This window comes from Lontra canadensis, unplaced genomic scaffold (genome assembly GCF_010015895.1).
Source record: "Lontra canadensis isolate GAN:19392208 unplaced genomic scaffold, GSC_riverotter_1.0 scaffold50, whole genome shotgun sequence".
Taxonomy (NCBI): domain Eukaryota; kingdom Metazoa; phylum Chordata; class Mammalia; order Carnivora; family Mustelidae; genus Lontra; species Lontra canadensis.
The window spans coordinates 6423952-6441928 of record NW_022631044.1 but is presented as its reverse complement, the minus strand read 5'-3'; the positions used below and the strand labels follow the sequence as shown (position 1 = coordinate 6441928).

The window sequence follows — 17977 nt, the reverse complement described above, 5'->3', positions numbered from 1 at the left end:
TGTTCCTTCTAATGAATTAAAAGATCATGTCTTGCTAAGTAAGACCTTATCCATTACTTATTCTCTCCACAAAGATCTCTCACACTTACTTCTTCCATGCCAAAAGTCTGATTCTCTGCTGTGTCCCTCAGCCCTTCTGTATGCACTTTGTATATCTAATATGGACTGCTAATGAATTCTAGTATAAAACGAATTCTGTGAGGTTGCACATTAACTCTTCAGTAGAGGTAATAGTTCATGTCTTATTTCATTCCTTGCTTAGTGTTTTGGTTTGACTCAAAATGGGTTTTTGAGAGATACCATTTATATTAAGTAGATTTGAATATTTCCTCCCAATATCCAGCACATGAACCAGTGCTAGGCCCAGAAAGGGGACTTAAAGAACCACACCAGGATTATCATAATACCTGCTGCTGACTTTAATTGTTCAGAAAACAGAAATCTGGATTTTGCTGCTGTGATATTAGTTACCCTGTATAATAATAACTGCATTTATTGACTCATTCTAGTGCAGAGAATATAATCTGGGCCTCTTAGTTCTTAATCTTCTGTTAGTTCCTCTAAACCAATATTCTTTTGAAGACTAATTTAAAAAGTCTTGGTAAATGATAGCAGTCACGAGATAACTTACTGATCGCTAATAAGTTAGAGTCTTCAGGGAAACTATCCAAGGCAGTGGTTCTGAAAATCTAGTCAGTGGGTCACGTGCCATCCTATTCAGCTTGAGTTCTTGTTAAAGTGCGTGTTCCTTCTCCTCACAACTACTGAATCAGAATACTTGCAGGCCAGCCCAGGACTCACATTCATCATGTGATAAATCAATGGATTTAGGGGACCAGCTGGTCAAATGTTTTCCTACAGTAGAAAACAATTATTGACTAGGCTTTTTCCATAAAAATGGCCTTAGGAGATGACTTTAGTTCCATTCCCTTTAGTTATTTTTTTAAGGGATTTTTTATTTTTGTTTGTTACTTTTCATCTTTCCAGACATTTAAAAAAATTTTTTCTGATCACTTTATTTTGACCTTATGACCAAAGAGAACAATACAGTGTAACTGGGAGAAATGAAAAACAGGAGCCAGGAATCTTTCATCACCCACCCATTCCTATAAAATGACATTTAAAGGGAGTAAAAGAAAGGGTGCCTGGGTGGTGCAGTCGGCTAGGCATCTGACTCTTGGTTTTGGCTTGGGTCATGGGATTGGACCCCCATGTTGGGCTTCTCACTCAGAGTTTGCTTGAATTTCTCCTGTTCTCTCTGCCCCTTATCTTCACTTCACTCTCTTTCCAAAAAGAAAAAAAAAAAGGACTAGAAGAAAAACTCCAATTTGGGCTGGGTTGTGTATATGTACATAAAAATTGTTTTTATATAAATATAAGTTGTTTTCAATTTGTTAGCCTCCTACACTATGATGGACAAAGTACAGGTACAAAGGGTTGCCCTCTAGAAGTTGGCTCACTTAAAATGGGTAATCCTACATAGAAGTAATTTGGAAAAGAATATGTTTAGAAGAAACTTTCTGTCTGAACCAGTTTCTTTTTGAATGATGTTTTAATGTCATTTCCCACAGCCCCTTTCCTTTCTTTGATTTTTCCATATGGCTTTTAATGTAAATTCTGAGATGGCTTCCACTCAGAGCAGAATTTGCAGAGAAGCACGACAGCCAGTAGTCAGAGGTCTGGGACTGAGAGTCTGAGCCCCTGTTCAGGCTTCTTAGATTTCCCACTCAGGCTCCAAGGGCGTGACTCCTCCCTTTTCCTCATTTTTTAGGCTCTACCTTGCTACTGTAGGTGCATAATGAGATGTGTAAGACCTCTCTCCAGGCCTCTATTTTGTCATCAGTATAAAAGCAAAATGTACATTCCATCAAAAACATCATCAAAGGTACTGCAAGCTTATTTTATAAAAAAGGTATATCTATAATATGCTGATAAACAGGAGTTCCCTTGGATCAAGAGGGTAAAATTTCTGCTAGGAAGATATCAAGACTGACCTGTTGCCTTGTTGAATCCCATTTTTGTCCCCCCACCCCCTTGGAGACAGTTTCATTTGTGATTAATATATTGGAATTTCAAAACTTGAGGCTTTTTTGGCTAAAAACAGATACTAGAATCCAAGGGTGTAGTGAGTACTCTGAAGAACAGAGAGATAAAAAGGATTTTCCAAAGTTACATAGCTAATCAGTGGCAGAGCTGTTGAATCAAGTCTTTCAACTCTTGATCCAGTGTTCAACTTAGAGTAGCACCGGAAAGAGGCCTGTCTCTTCTGTTGCAGATCTTTTCTGCATGCTCATTAGCATGGTTGAAAAGTGAAAGAGGCCACAGCTGGATTTCCAGGCATCAATGATTCAGGTTGAGAGGATGGCATCCCTCAGGCAAAAGTGCACCTGGAGTCTTTTTTTTTTTTTTTTTTAGGACAGGCAGCAACATTTTTTAAAGTAAATATTGGCTGTTACACAAATCATACTATCCTTGCAAATTGCATTAATGCTAAAAAATTAAAATATAGATGTAGTTTGTTTTTCACTTGCATTGCTGTGTGGTTCTCCAGTTAGAAAGTGACAGCCCTTCCAATATTAACTGTGTGCCATTGGTACAGCAACCTACCCTTCTGTGTTGTTTTTTCTCTCATCTTTAAAATGGTCCTAAGATGACTTGCTCTGCCTAGTTTCTGACATAGTTGTGTAGAAGAAATGATACAACTCTTATGATTATATTTCAAAAACTAGAAGAATTCCTGAATCGTATTACACATTTCAAGACAGCAGCGGCCACTGAAAGACTAACGAGGCAATGAAAAAAAAAAAGACAAGAATAAGAGAGATGGAACTACCACTCATCCTCCCTTTACAGCTTTCACAAGCTGGCCAGCCATTCTGAAGTCTGCATTTTAGGTGAACAGGTGGGTGAGGTGTCCATACATCATTCTCAGTGGTTTCTTGGGTCACACTTATTCAAAATTCAAAGTCACATCATCTTCCTATGATATTTCCTTCCCTCCTTCCCTGTGGTTTGAGTGGAAAGCTCCAGAAAGGTGCAGTGACTACCCAATGATGTAAAATTTTCCAAAGATTAAGAGAGCCAAAGTCAGCCCAGTGAGAAAACAAATAATGAAAATACTAAAATAACATTGAGGGCAGAGGCCCCCATAGAACCTGCCAAAAAGATATGAAGTTTGATTAGAATAATTATTTTAATTAAATTATCATTTTAAATCAATTAAGGGGAAGGATTTCAATGGAAGGATGCCAAGCCCTACGCATGGGATCCATTTGTTGGGCAGCATGTTGGGAGCCTAAATAATTGTACACTCATGCCCTCTTTAATAAACACTCACACACATTCGCAGAACCTCTCACAATTGATCTTCACACCCAGGACTGCAGACCTCATCTCTGCTGAGCCCTGTAATGGGATAACTTAGGATGATTATGTGGTTTAGTAAATATCCATAAATTAAGGATAGTGTTTGAAGGCTGCCAGTAACGACCTCAGTTTCCTAGCATCCCCCAGAGGAGTGAATTAATTCTTCATAAGAGTTTGGGGCAAAGGGAGTAAGGATGGAGAAGATTAGCTCCTTCTATTTCTCCCCTCCCATAATTGGTTACCTTCCTGGTCCCTCCCAGGACACTGGAAGTGTTTCACCAAATCTCTGGATCTCAACAGTAATGTACTTCGAAAAGGAGGCTGATTACATTGACTGAAATTCATCCTGGCAAAAGGCTTTTGCCGCAGCTGGTTCCATTTACATTTTGTATTTTTGGAGCTTGTGCCTGTTCCAGGGAGGGATGGGATAATTGATTTAAATCAAATTATGAAATGTGATACTTTGAATTCCTAAAAACATGTTTCCTGGCACTGCATTCAGCAGTGGAGCCCTCACAGGTACGGAGGAATGGGATGGGCGAGGCTGAGCTTCTCTTTCACTGCACACAGGGGTGTGTGCATGTGAGAGAGAGAGAGAGACATAGAGGTAGAGAGAGACTGAGAGGCGGAGAGGGAGAGACTGACTTCCACACTCTTCCTTTAGAGATTGGGCTGGGGTCTCTGCCTGAAATCATGAAGAGAGTCTTGTCTCCCCTTGTAGGTGAGAAGCAGCCATCATATTGCTGCTATACCCCTTGCCAAGTATAGCCATTGATTTTAATAGTGAGCTTCTTGAGTTGCAGCTCTTTGATCACGGAGCTGAAATTAAAGATGGTACATCCTGTAAATGACAAAGAAAATAGATGGGCGCTTAGGAAAAAATGCTAATAACTTTAAGACTTCACTGTGTCACACATTCATTTCCATTTGGAAAGACAATTTGCCTCCTAGATTTTAAAAGCTATTTTAGAACAGTTTCAAAATCAAGATCCTTAATGTTGCTTTGCTCCCATCTGTAGCCTAAATTATTTGTAATTAAGTTAAATAGCTTCATATAAATAGTAGACCTATGCAGTTGGGGGAATGATTGTTTCACATACTTCCACGCTTTGTGGAATTGTGAGTAGCAATAGCATGTTTGGAAAGCAGCCCCCAGTCTCTTTGGTGCAGAACTTTGATATGGAATTTTAGAAAATTATTCTTCCTCCTCCAAATATTACCAATGATTCATTTTAGACCCCAAGTGCTGTGACGTAGTTAGATTTGAATTACATCTGTGTAACTTACTAGTTTGGAACCTTGAGCAAGGTATTTAACCTCTTTGTGCCTCAGTTTCCTTATTTGTAAAATGATGATCATAGTAATACCAACGACATGAGATGATGCATAAAGTGCATAGAACAGTTCCTAGTCTGTAGCAAGGCTGTTCTTTCTCTTTTTAGTCATTACTGAAGAAATAATAACATCCATCCTGACAATCTATAATTCTTGGAATGCTTCCAGCCATTTATTTGAATGGCTTGTTGAGCCTTGACATTTTCACTCACATGGGTGAACACTCTTCCGGAGACTCAGTCCAGCCCAGGGAGCAGCTTGGGAGGGATAGAAGGTCTTGCAGCCTTGCAGGCTACTTTGAACTGTTGGACCTTGGAGTTTTATCTCGCTGGAGATGAGGCCTACTGAAAGGGTAGGTCTTTTTGAATCTCTGTCTTGACTGACCTTATAATTACTTATGGGTAAACTGTGAACAAAAATGGAACTCTCAGACCAGGAGTTAATTTCAGAATACCAGTGCTTAATGTGTCACCAGGCATTATAACTCATTCAGAAAAGTGTATGGCTTCTTCCAGCTTCTCCCCAGCATCTGTCCCAGGTTTGGCTCTACAAGGGGTTTGTTCTTTTTAGGTGAGTCAGACTTGATGACACTGTTTCCTTCCTAGGGAAATCCAGACATCTTTGCTCAGGCTTACCTTACAGCTTCACAGCCCCACCCCCTCACTTCCCTGGGCCTTGGGAACACCAGAGAAGTCCAGGAGAAGGCTCAGGAGATAGGATAGGAAAAGATTTATACAACTTTGCCTTTGTGGCAGGAATTCAGTGAAATATGGGGTGGGGGTGCTAATCTAATGCTAAACTCTTTTAAGATTGAAGTACCACAAAAAACTAAGTGCTTAGAGTCACTATTAAAATTAATTTTAACCTTAGTGATATATACATATAGTTAAAAATCAAATGGTCCTAGTTAACATGTAAGAAAAAGAGCAGTCTGTTGTTCTCATTCTCATTTCTGTTCCCCTAGAGAAATCTGTATACTCTAAACTGTTTCTTCTGGTGTTTGTCTACATATTGCTAAAATAATTTTTTTACTATTTTTTCATTTGCCACATTTAGACATTATATGCTGGCTCTTTTTATGATAATGATTGAGCCTTACTTAAACTAACACACTTCCTCTTCTTCCAGCCATTCAATATGGTCATATCAAAAATTCTAACTGAATTAATAGACTTTACATTATCACAATGATATAAATATTATCAGTATAGAATTAGTAGTATACTCTGATTCTAATAATTGCCCTGTTTTTACACACATATGGATTTCTGTATACTTGTCAGGAAGGGTTACATTTTGTTGGATAACAACACCAAGATACTGTTGGCCCAAAACAACAGAGATTTATTTCTTGCTCATGTTGTGTCAGCTATGGGTTGACAAAGGGGGTGGAGGAGGGACTCTACTCATTAGAGTCCCTAAGGGTCCTTGCCTTTTGGGGCAGCCACTGTCTTGAACCTAGTCAGTCTTCATTTCAGAAAGAAAAGTACTCTGGAGGGCAACAAACCAGCATTTAAATGCTCTGGCCCAGTTGTGATGCGTACCACTTTAGCTTACAGTTTGTTGGCCAGATCTACTCACATGGCTCCACAAACCACAAGATGCCCTTGAAGAACAATTCTACCATGGTTCTGAAAGGCGGAGAGCTAAAAATATTTGGAAATATATTTTCCAAATATATCAAATAAAAATATTTGAAAAGCATTTAAAATTACCTCTGAATCTTCTCTTAATTTTTCCCTGTTGGTCTTTTATATACAATTATTTGTGTTCCCCAAATGCTTAAATTTGAGTTGAAGACCTTCTGCACAGCTGCCACAGTGGAGACTTTCTTTTGCCCTTCTCTGCTTAAATGTTTTTCCTTCCTTGTTTATTCCTTTTTGTCAGTCGAGTACTATTTCAGTAGCTTCCTAAGAAAGTATACAGGGGAATTAAAAGATGCAAGAAGTTATAGCTGAGTCTTTCATAGCAGTCTTCCCTGCTCTTACCTTGAACTAATTTTTAGTTTTGCTGTGCAAAGAATTTTGGGTTGGAAATCACTTCTCCCTAGGAATTTTTTAAAAGATTTATTTATTTATTTTTAAAAAGTGTATGAGCAGGGGGAGGGGCAGAGGGAGAGGGAGAGGGAGAGAATCTCAAGCAGACTCCTTGCTGAGCACGGAGCTGTGATACAGGGCTCGATCCCACGACCCCAAGATCACAATCGAAGCCTAAATCAAGACATAAAGTCAGATAGCCAACCAGCTGAGCCACCCAGGTATCCCCTCATTAAAAATTTTAAAGTAATTATTCCCTTGTCATCTAACATTTTATTGCTGTTGAGAAGTCTCACATTATTCTGATTCATGTGACTTGGATTTTGCATGTGACCTAGATCTTCTGAGTGCAGTCTTTTTAAGAGTTTTCACTCTTATTCTGAAATTGCATGATGGTGTGCTTTGATATGGATCTTTTAATAAAATGATGTTTTTCCTCAGTATTCCATGTTCACCTATGGTTCTAAGAACATGGGGCCATCAAAGATTCATAATTTTAGTTTAGAGAAGTTTTCTTGTGTCTTATATTTTATCATTTCCATTGCACCATTTTTTTTTGTTTTCTTTTTATGGAACATTTATAAATTAAATATTGGATTAACCATGTTTATCATCCATGTCTCTTTGTTTCTTTCCTATTTGCCATTACTCTTCCCCCCCCCCCTTTTTTTTTAGGTTTGCATGATTTTATGTTCTAAATTTTGTCTTGATTTTTTGAAAAGTGGTTTATCTTGGCTCCTGGGTGGCTCAGTTGGTTGTCTGCCTTCGGCTCAGGTTATGATCCCAGGGTTCAGGGATCAAGCCCCACATTAGGGTCCTTACTCAGTAGGGAGCCTGCTTCTCCCATGTCCTCTGCTTGCTGCTCCCTCTGTTTTGCTCTCTCTCTGTCAAATAAAGTATTTTTAAAAAATGGGTTTATCATAATTTTAGTTTCTAAGAACTCTTGTTTTTCTCTGATTGTTCCTCCTCTATAGCATCCAATTGTTGTTTTATGGATGTGTGATATCTTCTTATTTCCCTGAGGATATTAATTATGGTTTGTGAAACTTTGTTTTATTCCTGTATTATCTATGTTTCATCCAGGTCTCTTTCACTCTGTTGATTGGTCTCTTTTATTATGGAGACTTTCCTCAAATCTGGTAATCTCTGAATGTTCATTCTCATTTAGGAATGGGGTTGAAAGATTTGTGAGCCTGTTAACAGGGGAGCTTCACTGTAATGTCATTGTATAGACAGTAGCATTTTCTCTGGAGAAGGCCCACATATCAGCCTGTGGATGTCTGGAACTATTCCCCATCTCCAGCAAAGAATCTGACAGCAATAACTCTGAGAGTGGGGCATATATTTTGTTTGCTGTAGGTGTTCTTGAGACAGGACAAGTAAAGTAGGCTAGTTAACAGGCTTACAAAACTTAATCCTCCAGTTTTTACTTCCTCATTCTACCTATCCCTTTACTATGGCTGGAATCTCTCTAGTCGGGGTGCCTGGGTGGCTCAGTGGATTAGGTCTCTGCCCTCAGCTCGGGTCATGATCTCAGGGTCCTGGGATCGAGTCCTGAGTCCTGAGGGCTCTCTGCTTGGCAGGGAGCTTGCTTCTGCCTCTCTCTCTGCCTACTTGTGATCTCTGTCAAATAAATAAATAAATAAATAAATAAAATCTTTAAAAAAAAAAAAAAGAAGGGCACACAGTCTTTTTGCCTGGGGATTATGAGGTGTGAGGCAAGAGATTTAGATAGGCAACTAATTTATATGCGTATTTTTTTACCCTTCCCTATCCCTGAAATCTCTATTTGTTTATTTATTTTATTTTATGTTATGTTAGTCACCATGCAGCGCATCTTTAGTTTTTGATGTAGTGTTCCATGATTCATTGTTGAAATCTCTATTTAGACTTGAGCTTTACCTCGGCCTTATATGATACCCAGCCCTGTTAGTTCATGGGCCTCTTAAGGATTCTGTAAGGGATCATCACTCTCTTCCCATTGTCGTAGCTCCGTTTGCAAGGATGTCTGGTTCTAACTTTTCCCACTCAACTAGATTGGTCACCACTTCTCCTTGATATGTTTTCTTTCTAAAAATATATTAAATTTCTCATCTGCTGGTATCTCCTCTCCATCTTTCTTGTCCTAAGGACTTACATTGTTTTTATTCCTTAATCATTATTTTAATGGGGACTCAGGAAGAAGAAAGGTTAAATGCTTGTGATCAAGATGCCATATTTAACTGGAAATCTCTTTAATAAAATAACTTCTTAGCTTTGGTGCCAGATTGCTCACCTTCCCATATTGTTCAAAACCGTTTTTTTTTTTTTCCCTAGGCACTCTGAGCCCCAAGCAAGAAAAGTCAGCCTTTTCTCAGGAGAATTTAAAATTCCAGACTTGAGACTATGGCAAGGGTAGCATTGCTTAGTTGTTTTAAAGAATGGGTGTCAACTGAGAAGGCTTGGGTTTGCATTTCAGTTCCATTGCTTTCCAACTGTGTGACCCTGGCAAGTTTCTCATTCTTTCTAAGTCTGCTTTCTCAGTTATAACATATGGGCAATCGTAGTGCCCACCTCCTAGGGTTGGTATAAGAATTAAGATAATACATGACCTGTAAAGTACATAGCATGGTGCCTAGCACATAAAACTATGCAAGGATAGTAGTCCTTATTATCCTTATTTGAAATATTAGTATTTCTGGTTGTATTGTGCCTAAAATAAAAATTTGTAGCTCATTTCAGAATTCTCAAAAAATTGCAGGCTGAATCTGTGACTTCAGATCACTCTCAGCAAGCACTGCTCTTGAATCTGAGTTTAGTTCATTTTCTAGAATCTGTATTCTGTCCTGTTTAGGTAGTAAGCTTATTTTCACTTACAAGTTTAATGTAATACTTAGTGATCTTTCAAGCTCAGAAAGGCTGAGCCATATCCCAAAAGGTTGAAGTTAATGTCAGCCCATAGTGTAGAGCAGCTGTTGGCAAACTTTTCCTGTAAAGTACCAAATAATAAATATTTTAGTTTTCTACACAGTCTCTTTCTTAGCTATTTGTTTCTGCCATTAGAGTGTGAAAGCCTCCATAGACAACATATAAACAAATGGGCCTGGCTATGTTCTAATGAAACTTTATCTACAAAAAATGGTGGCAGTTGGGTTTGGCTATTGGTTATTGTTTGACAGTCCCTGGCCCAAGGCATAGTGGGGAAAAGAGGGAGGTGGGGAAGGTGTAATCAAACGAATATAAGCTCACTTTTTGGTGAGTCAGACACTGTACCAAGTTGAGTTGTCACACAAAGAAAACATTTTTTTTTTTTTTTTTGCAACAAATCAGGATATCAAGGGAAATGGCTCCCAAAAACTGTGACTCCCTGAGCAAGGGCAGATGGGTTCTTTTTAAATGAATATTTGGATAGGAAAACCTTGTCATTGGATGTAGAGGCAGACTTAAGGTTGCACAGGCACCTTAAGGTAACATGCCTACACACATTCTATGTTATATAAATGAAGCTTGTACTCCTCCTTGGGCTTATATTTTAGTATTATAATGAAGTAAAAGTAGTTGTTGGTCATTCTAGAGGTCACTCCATGATCTATCTACAAGCATGAGTCAGGGGTTAAACTCCAACTGATTTCGGTGCTCTGGGCTGGCTGGAGGTCTTGTCAGGGCAGTCGCTATTGCTAGAGTGGTGGTTTTACTTTCCATCTGCCTGAGTTAAGAGGTAAACTGGAAAGAAGAGTTTAAGGAAAAATCTAGGACAAAGGTTGGTGAGTATAAGCAGGTGGGCAGGTTTAGGGGTCTAGTTGGTGACAGTGTGTGGAGAAGAGAAGGAAACAGAAAGAAAGAAACCTTACCTCTTGAAAGCAATGTGGTTATTTAAAGGAAGCTTAAGAACGCTGACTTTCATGAAATGCTCCTACTTCTCTATCTTGTTGCCTTCTTAGGGGTGACTCTTAGGAAAAATAAGATGAAGGAAACCTTTTTTTTGTTAAAGTTTTTATTTAAATTCCAGTTAGTTAACATGCAGTGTAATGTTACTTTCAGGTATACAGCATAATGATTCAGCACTGAAAGAAATATTTTTGAGCTGCAATATAAGGATCTTCATGCTTTTCTCTTTTCCTCCTCATTCTTCTTTGACACCCCTTCCTTTGGTTATTGACTTCAACCTTCTTCCCCTCTTCCTAGCAGAGCCCATTAATATGAAAGGGTAAATTACTAGTAATAGTTTGGATTATGACTCCTTCTAAGGAATTCGTACTTTAAAAAATAAAATGAAAAAACATGATATTTCCTCTTAAGAAATAGTTTTGTTTTTGTTGTTTTGTAATGTATGCAATGGACACACCTCATTTCTGAGCCTCACCCCATCTATAATCCTGTCTGGGGGTGTGGTTCGAAGATTGGGTGGGGATCCTGGTTTCTCTTGCAAATATTACTTGGAAATAAAAACAATGCTTCAGTAATTTCAGTTGTTTTGAAATGATCATGTCAAAATATCCTTTTTCATCAAAAACATAAGCTCAACTTTCTAACAGTGATTTCATTGGATAACCCCAGGGGAATATACTCCAATAGAAAAAATACGCAAAAAAAAATCTTAAACTTTTTGGTAACCATATTAATGGTGATAGTGCTGATATTGCTATCCTGCTGTTGTGTGTATATGGGATAATTCAAATGAGTTTTAATTTTGGTTTGTTTTAAGTTGACATTTTCATAGTAGTTTATTTAAAGAAATAATGATGAGATCAATGAGATAAAGTAAAAATCCCATAGTCCTGAATTTGAATCAGAGGAATCAGTGTAAAACTGTAATATTCTTTCTTTAAAAAGAAGACATATTTTCAAAAAAGATTTGGAAATAATATTTACCCCACTATCAATGTGTACCCCATGCATCTGTAGTCTGTTCACTAAGTACCATTTCTTACCAAGGGATGACATTTCCTTAGGGAAATGGATAATTCCATGCATGGGGAAAGAAATGTATATGATTAGCAAGGAATATCTTGTTAGACCAGATAGTAAGAAAACTCTCAATATGTGGATTATTTTTTAAAAAGACTCAGGACATAATTTAAATAAACTACTTAGAAAAGATGGAACAATTTTAAGCACTAATAAAGATTGAATTCAGTTAAAGACATGGAATATGTTTATTTAAATCAATGGGTTCATAATGGTACTTGGTATGTACAAGCACACACACACACACACACACACAAATACCCTCAATGCCTTACTCGTTGTCTTTGGAGATTACTAGGAAGCTACCTTATATTAAAAACTGGTAAGTAGAGAGAAAGTCTAACATGTATCCTGCTGTTCCTAACGATAACCAGGTAATGATAAGAAGTTTTTCTTTATAAGAATGTTTCAGTTAATAAAAATGAAGAAATGGTAGAATTAGATTAGAAAATCATAATTTTTACAAAATGGATGAGTCCGCAAACTTTTTCTGTAAAAGACCAGGTAGCAAATACTTTAGGCTTTGTGGGCCCTATAGTCTCTATTGCAGCTATTCAAGTCTGCCTGCAGTGGAGTGTGGAAGCAGCCATTGACACTATGTAAACTAATGGACGTGATTGTGTTTCAGTAAAACTTTATGCTTAAAAGCAGGGTACACTGGTTGGATTTTGTCCATACTTTGTAGTTTGCAGACCCTTGATCTGGGTAATGATCATGTGTATCTGATAACATCACAATGAAAAAGATGATCAGGTTTTATGCCTCCTAATGGAGGTACACAGTTTTATCTTGGAAAAAGAGAAAAGAAAATTAAACCAGTATCTGATCAAGCATCTGGATTTAATGACCAATTTTCAGAGAATAAAAGGAACAGAGGAACATATTAAAGAACTTAGGGAGAAGCAATCAACAAAATCTAGACTCTGGGAAACTCTAGAGAACAACTGATTTCTTTCTTTCTTTCTTTCTTTCTTTCTTTCTTTCTTTCTTTCTTTAAGATTTTATTTTTTTGAGAGAGAAAGAGAACACGAGTAGAGGAGGAGCAGAGGGAGAAGCAGACTCTCCACTGAGCAGGGAGGCTGATATGGGACATAGTCCCAGGACCCTGGGATCATGACCTGAGCCAAAGTCAGATGCCTAACTGACTGAGCCACCCATGTGCCCCGGGAAAAACTGATTTCTTAAATAAATTTTTAAAAACATTTCAAAAGGAAAACTAATATGGAGGAGTAACCTATAGGTTAAAAATGACTTAAGGGGTGCCTGGGTGGCTTAGTAGGTTAAAGCCTCTGCCTTCGGCTCCAGTCACCATCCCAGGGTCCTGGGATCAAGCCCCGCATTGGGCTTCCTTGCTTAGCAGGGAGCCTGCTTCCCTTCCTCTCTCTCTGCCTACTTGCGATCTCTGTCTTTCCAATAAATAAATAAATAAATCTTTAAAAAAAAATGACTTAAGAAATATATCAGCTAGGGACACCTGGGTGGCTCAGTTGGTTAAGCAGCTGCCTTCGGCTCAGGTCATGATCCTGAAGTCCTGGGATCGAGTCCCACATCAGTCTCCCTGCTCGGTGGAGAGTCTGCTTCTTCCTCTGACCCTCCCCCTTCTCATGCTCTCTCTTTCTCATTCTCTCTCTCTCAAATAAATAAATAAAATCTTAAAAAAAAAAGAGGGGTGTCTGGGTGGCTCAGTCGTTAAGCATCTGCCTTTGACTCGGGTCATGATCCCAGGGTCCTGGGATCGAGCCGCGCATCGGGCCCCCTGCTCAGCGGGAAGCCTGCTTCTCCCTCTCCCACTCCCCCTGCTTGTGTTCCCTCTCTCGCTGTCTCTGTCATATAAATACATAAAATATTAAAAAAAAAAGAAATATATCAACTAGCTTATAGTCCAGGCCCTATTTCCTTATAGCAGCTCTATATTGCTGGAGGGGGAGAAAAGTGCCCCGATCATTTCAGGATTAATTTATTCAAAAGAAATAATAGAAAAGTACTCAACAAGCAAAAAGTCTTGTAAAGAAAATGAGGGGAAACCACAGAATATGCCAGAGGTGGAGGCAGACCCTCCTTCAGAATATGTACCACAAGAGGCAGAAGAAGTCCTTAACCTTCCAAAGGTATAAGCCAGGAAACAGAAGGAAACCTTAGAGGAGGGCTGACCCCACCTCACTAGGGGTTTAAGGAGGAACTCCTGTGAGGCATTTGGACCCTGAAGAAATGGTAAAAGGAGTAGCTAAGTCAAAAAAGCTTGGGAAAGAGATGAAAATAAGGAAGAAGTTTGTGATGATGCATTTGGAAGCAAAGACATTCATGCAGCTGCCCTTATCCTGTGTCTTTTAGGCATTGAATTCTTTTTTTTTTTTTTTTTGGTCTGATATTGAAATCCTTTCCCTCCTTTCTTTCTATTAGTATTTTCTGATGTATCTTTGACCTTTGTTTGACTTTTAATCATCTGGTGGAATTTTGTTTTAGATCATTTCCTTGTTACTAGCATCTCCCTGGATTCTGTATTTGACCCCTTATGCAGGTCTGTTTAATTAGAAAGTTTTACAGATATGCATGAAAATATATTCATTCTATATTGTAAAGTAAGACATAACAGGTTACAAAGCTGTATATTTAGTATCAGCTCACATACGTAGGATTAAATCTCAAATTGTATATATGCGTACATGTGTGTATGCATACATACGTATATCAAAAGCTTAACTGCTTATTTCTTTGTTGTGTGAGCTTTTTTCTTTTTGCTTATATATATTTTTTCATGAATATATGTTATGTCACACACAAAGAATTAAAGTTTTATAATTAATAGTTGAATAATTTGCAACCAGCTTATAAGGGTAATGGGGGCACCTAATTTTTTCATAGGATAAGTATAAAAAAACATATAAGCTTCAAATTCTAGATCTCTTAGCCAGGGGAGTAAAACTGGCAATTATCACAGATTTTATTTTATTTTATTTTATTATTATTTTTTAAGATTTTATTCATTTGACAGACAGAGATCACAAGCAGGCAGAGAGGCAGGCAGAGAGAGAGAGGAAGGGAAGCAGGCTCCCCGCTGAGCAGAGAGCCCCATGTGGGGCTTGATCCCAGGACCCTGGGATCATGACCCGAGCCAAAGGCAGAGGCTTTAACCCACTGAGCCACCCAGGCGCCCCTATCACAGATTTAAAAAAATACCAAATAATTTCAGTGGGTAGGTGTAGTTGTTTCCCTGTAAAGATGGTTACCCATAATTTCTCTGGTCTCTAAACAATCATGTCCTACTCCTTTTGAGCCTGGATTGATTCTAACTTACTCTTAACAGCAGAATATGGTAGAAATGACATTGTCCTGGGCTTGAGTCTTAGGCAGTTTGGCATCATCTGCTTTTGCCGTCATGGGACTCTGCGCCACTAGGTAAAGAGATACAGCTAACCTCTTGGATTGAACACATGTGGGGAGAGAAAGAGGTCCCAGCCTTCTGGACATTCTCATCAAGACTTTCAGCATGAGAGTAAAGCCGTGGTTATTTCCAGTCCAGTCAAGATGCCAGCTGCCTATAGCTATGTGAACCATGAGATGACTCTCAACCAACGTTGGCTTCTTAGCTTATTATGGAATTAACCTTCATGACTGAAATCCTTCTCAATCTTTCAGGTCAAGTTCAAAGTCTCTCTCCCTGTGTAGTGTTCCTGGATGCTCTCTAACTAAATAATAATTACAACAAATATGGTAATGAAATGCAAAGAAAGAATTTTCATGCCTTTATGTTTTATCTTCTGGTTAGTTATCGATTTTTATTTCTTTGGAGATTGAAATCTGAAGTGAGTGGTCAAAACTGTCCTGATTTTTGTAGCTCCAGATTGCCTAGCAGGTTATGTATTGTGTGTTGATCCTTAATGAATATTTATTAAATTATAGCTGTTTCACCTTCAAAGTCCCCCCTCCCCTGGAATTGAGAAGCAGCCACAGCTTCATTCTAATGTGGCATAAAAAGCCCTCAAAAGGCTTTACAGTCTATTTTACCAGAATGAAGTGCTACCACCTCATATTTCCTTTCTTATAACCTATAAGTGCCATGGACCTGCTAAGTATCTTGGGTGCTTCCTTATTTTTTGCCTCCCATCCTATCTCTGGGGATTTGGCTCATTGCCACTGGTTGCTTATAAGGTCATGTCAGAGCACTCCTTCAAACATGGGTCAAACCAAAAAGTTTTTTTTTTTCACATTCTTTGATTTCATCTTTCTACCAATTTATTGCAACTAAACTAGGTACTGTGAAACTCTTTTCTACACGTTTCATTTTTGTTCCTTCTCTTGTATTTAAAAACATGGGTGATTGCCATTCTATATCTCCTTTTTCCTTGAAGTTCTACAGCTTTTGCATTTCATCATTCACTGCAGATTTTAGTATAAAAAGTTGATCTTTGTTTTTTTCTGAGCTTTCTGAAATGTTTCTGATTGTAACATAATAGACCAGTAATTAAATACTGATTTAGGGAATGATTTTCTTTTGTCCCATTTCATCATCAAGGGAGGAGAACAGTCCTATCAATCCATAAGGCTGTATGGTGCTAATATAAGGTTTTGATTAGAAGCTTTTCATCCACTGGTCTCAAACCATTTTATCAGCCCTTGGAATTTTCTCTAGCTTTGCCAAACCTTCCCAGGGGAATTCCTGCCATGTCTTCACAGCTTGGAGACAGACAGAATAATGCTGCACACCTCAGGGTTTCCTTACATTGTCACGTGTGCCCTCCCTTACAGCCTTTGGGTCCAGGTAAAACATTGGCACGGGTGGCCGGTTTGAAACGTGAGCCTTCCACACATCTGCTGAGGACACTGACTATGGTGGAGAAAGTGACCCTCTCCAAGTTTTATTTGAGTCATAAAAATTCATGCTGTGCACAAACTCTTTAAGAATCTGTGCCATTAAATGTGGCTAGATCCAGAGTACACTCTGGAGGAAGCCAGAAAGGACATTAAAATGCTTAGTCTATGACACACTTCCTTATTTTTGTCATTTTGACATTTATGTGTTGTTTCATTAGGGATTTTTAAGAGAAGACCCTTTTTCAGCAAGAAGTTTTCCCCAGATCTCCATAAGAATCAACAGTTTATAATCAAACAGCTGTCTGGTTTGCATTTCAACTGAGCTGGACCACCTGCTGGCTGTTAACCTCTGAAAGGTTATTATGATACAATTGTTGTTGTTGTTTGTTTAAAAAGTTTCAGAGCTCAAGGAAAATATTAGTAATGAGTTACTTAACCTGCAGTGTTTACTGTTCCCACTCAACTTGCAGATGGTGTTCCAGTGGCCAGCAAGAGGGAGGGCTCATCTGAGGCCAAGACTATTTTGCACTTGTTTTGGAGATGAACCATAAAAATAGGCTTGGCAATGAGGAGGACTGCCCTTGTGGGAGGAGGAGGGGAAGCAACATTACTAAAGCCTTTTAAAAGGAAACACAACCATTTCTGATGACTGAGGTTGAGAGGCACAGTCCCAACATAACCCTTAGTTCAGCGCACAGTAAACTTGAGGCTGTAATCAGTAGAGCAGTGTATCTTTTGAGCACGTGTGGTTTAGCCTCTGCGATTTGAGGCTTGCTCACCATCTGCTTTCTTCACTTAAATGCACACCCCTCTGACTAATGGAAATGATGGCTGCAAATTCTCTCAAATGGCCATGTGGGTACCATTTTTTCTGTAAAAAATCCAGTCCCTGGACATCTTCACAGCAGCTCTGATTACAGAATGGGCTGCCTCTCCTCAAGACTGGGGGCCCAAGAGCATGAGCATCATTTGCAAGAGGTAGGGACGTCTTGGTATGAATGGAGGGGGCTTTTTTCTGGTTATGGGTATTATGGACAGAGAGGACAGGGACTTGCTAGAATACATATTCCGTGAAGATCAGGATTTTGTCTCTTTCATTCCCTTCCTCATCCCCAGTGCCTACAACAATGACTAGCACATGGTGAAAATCTACTAAATATTTAGTGAAAGGCAGAAAGAATGACTGAATATCACCTTTTTATTTATTCTGCATGTAATAATGAACAGTGGTCAGTAAATATGGTTTGCATTCATATCACAAAACTGCCCAAACTCTTTCTGACCAGAGCACTGAAAATGAAGATTTAGGCAAGATAGCTTTCAGGAGCTGACTTGAGATGATTTGTGAGGCAGAATGTGGAGAGAGAAAGAATTTAGACTTCGGCTACAGACAGACTTGAGCTTGGAACTGATATAGATCTCTTTCTTGCTCTGTGACCTCGAATATATTAGCTCCTCTGGTTCTGTGTTTATGTATAAAA

At 38.7% G+C, this 17977-nt stretch overlaps 1 pseudogene; it reads left to right on the top strand.

The window, feature by feature from the left end:
- Positions 1 to 11950: 11950 nt before the first annotated feature.
- On the top strand, positions 11951 to 14022 carry LOC116877091 (annotated as a pseudogene).
- Positions 14023 to 17977: the final 3955 nt, after the last annotated feature.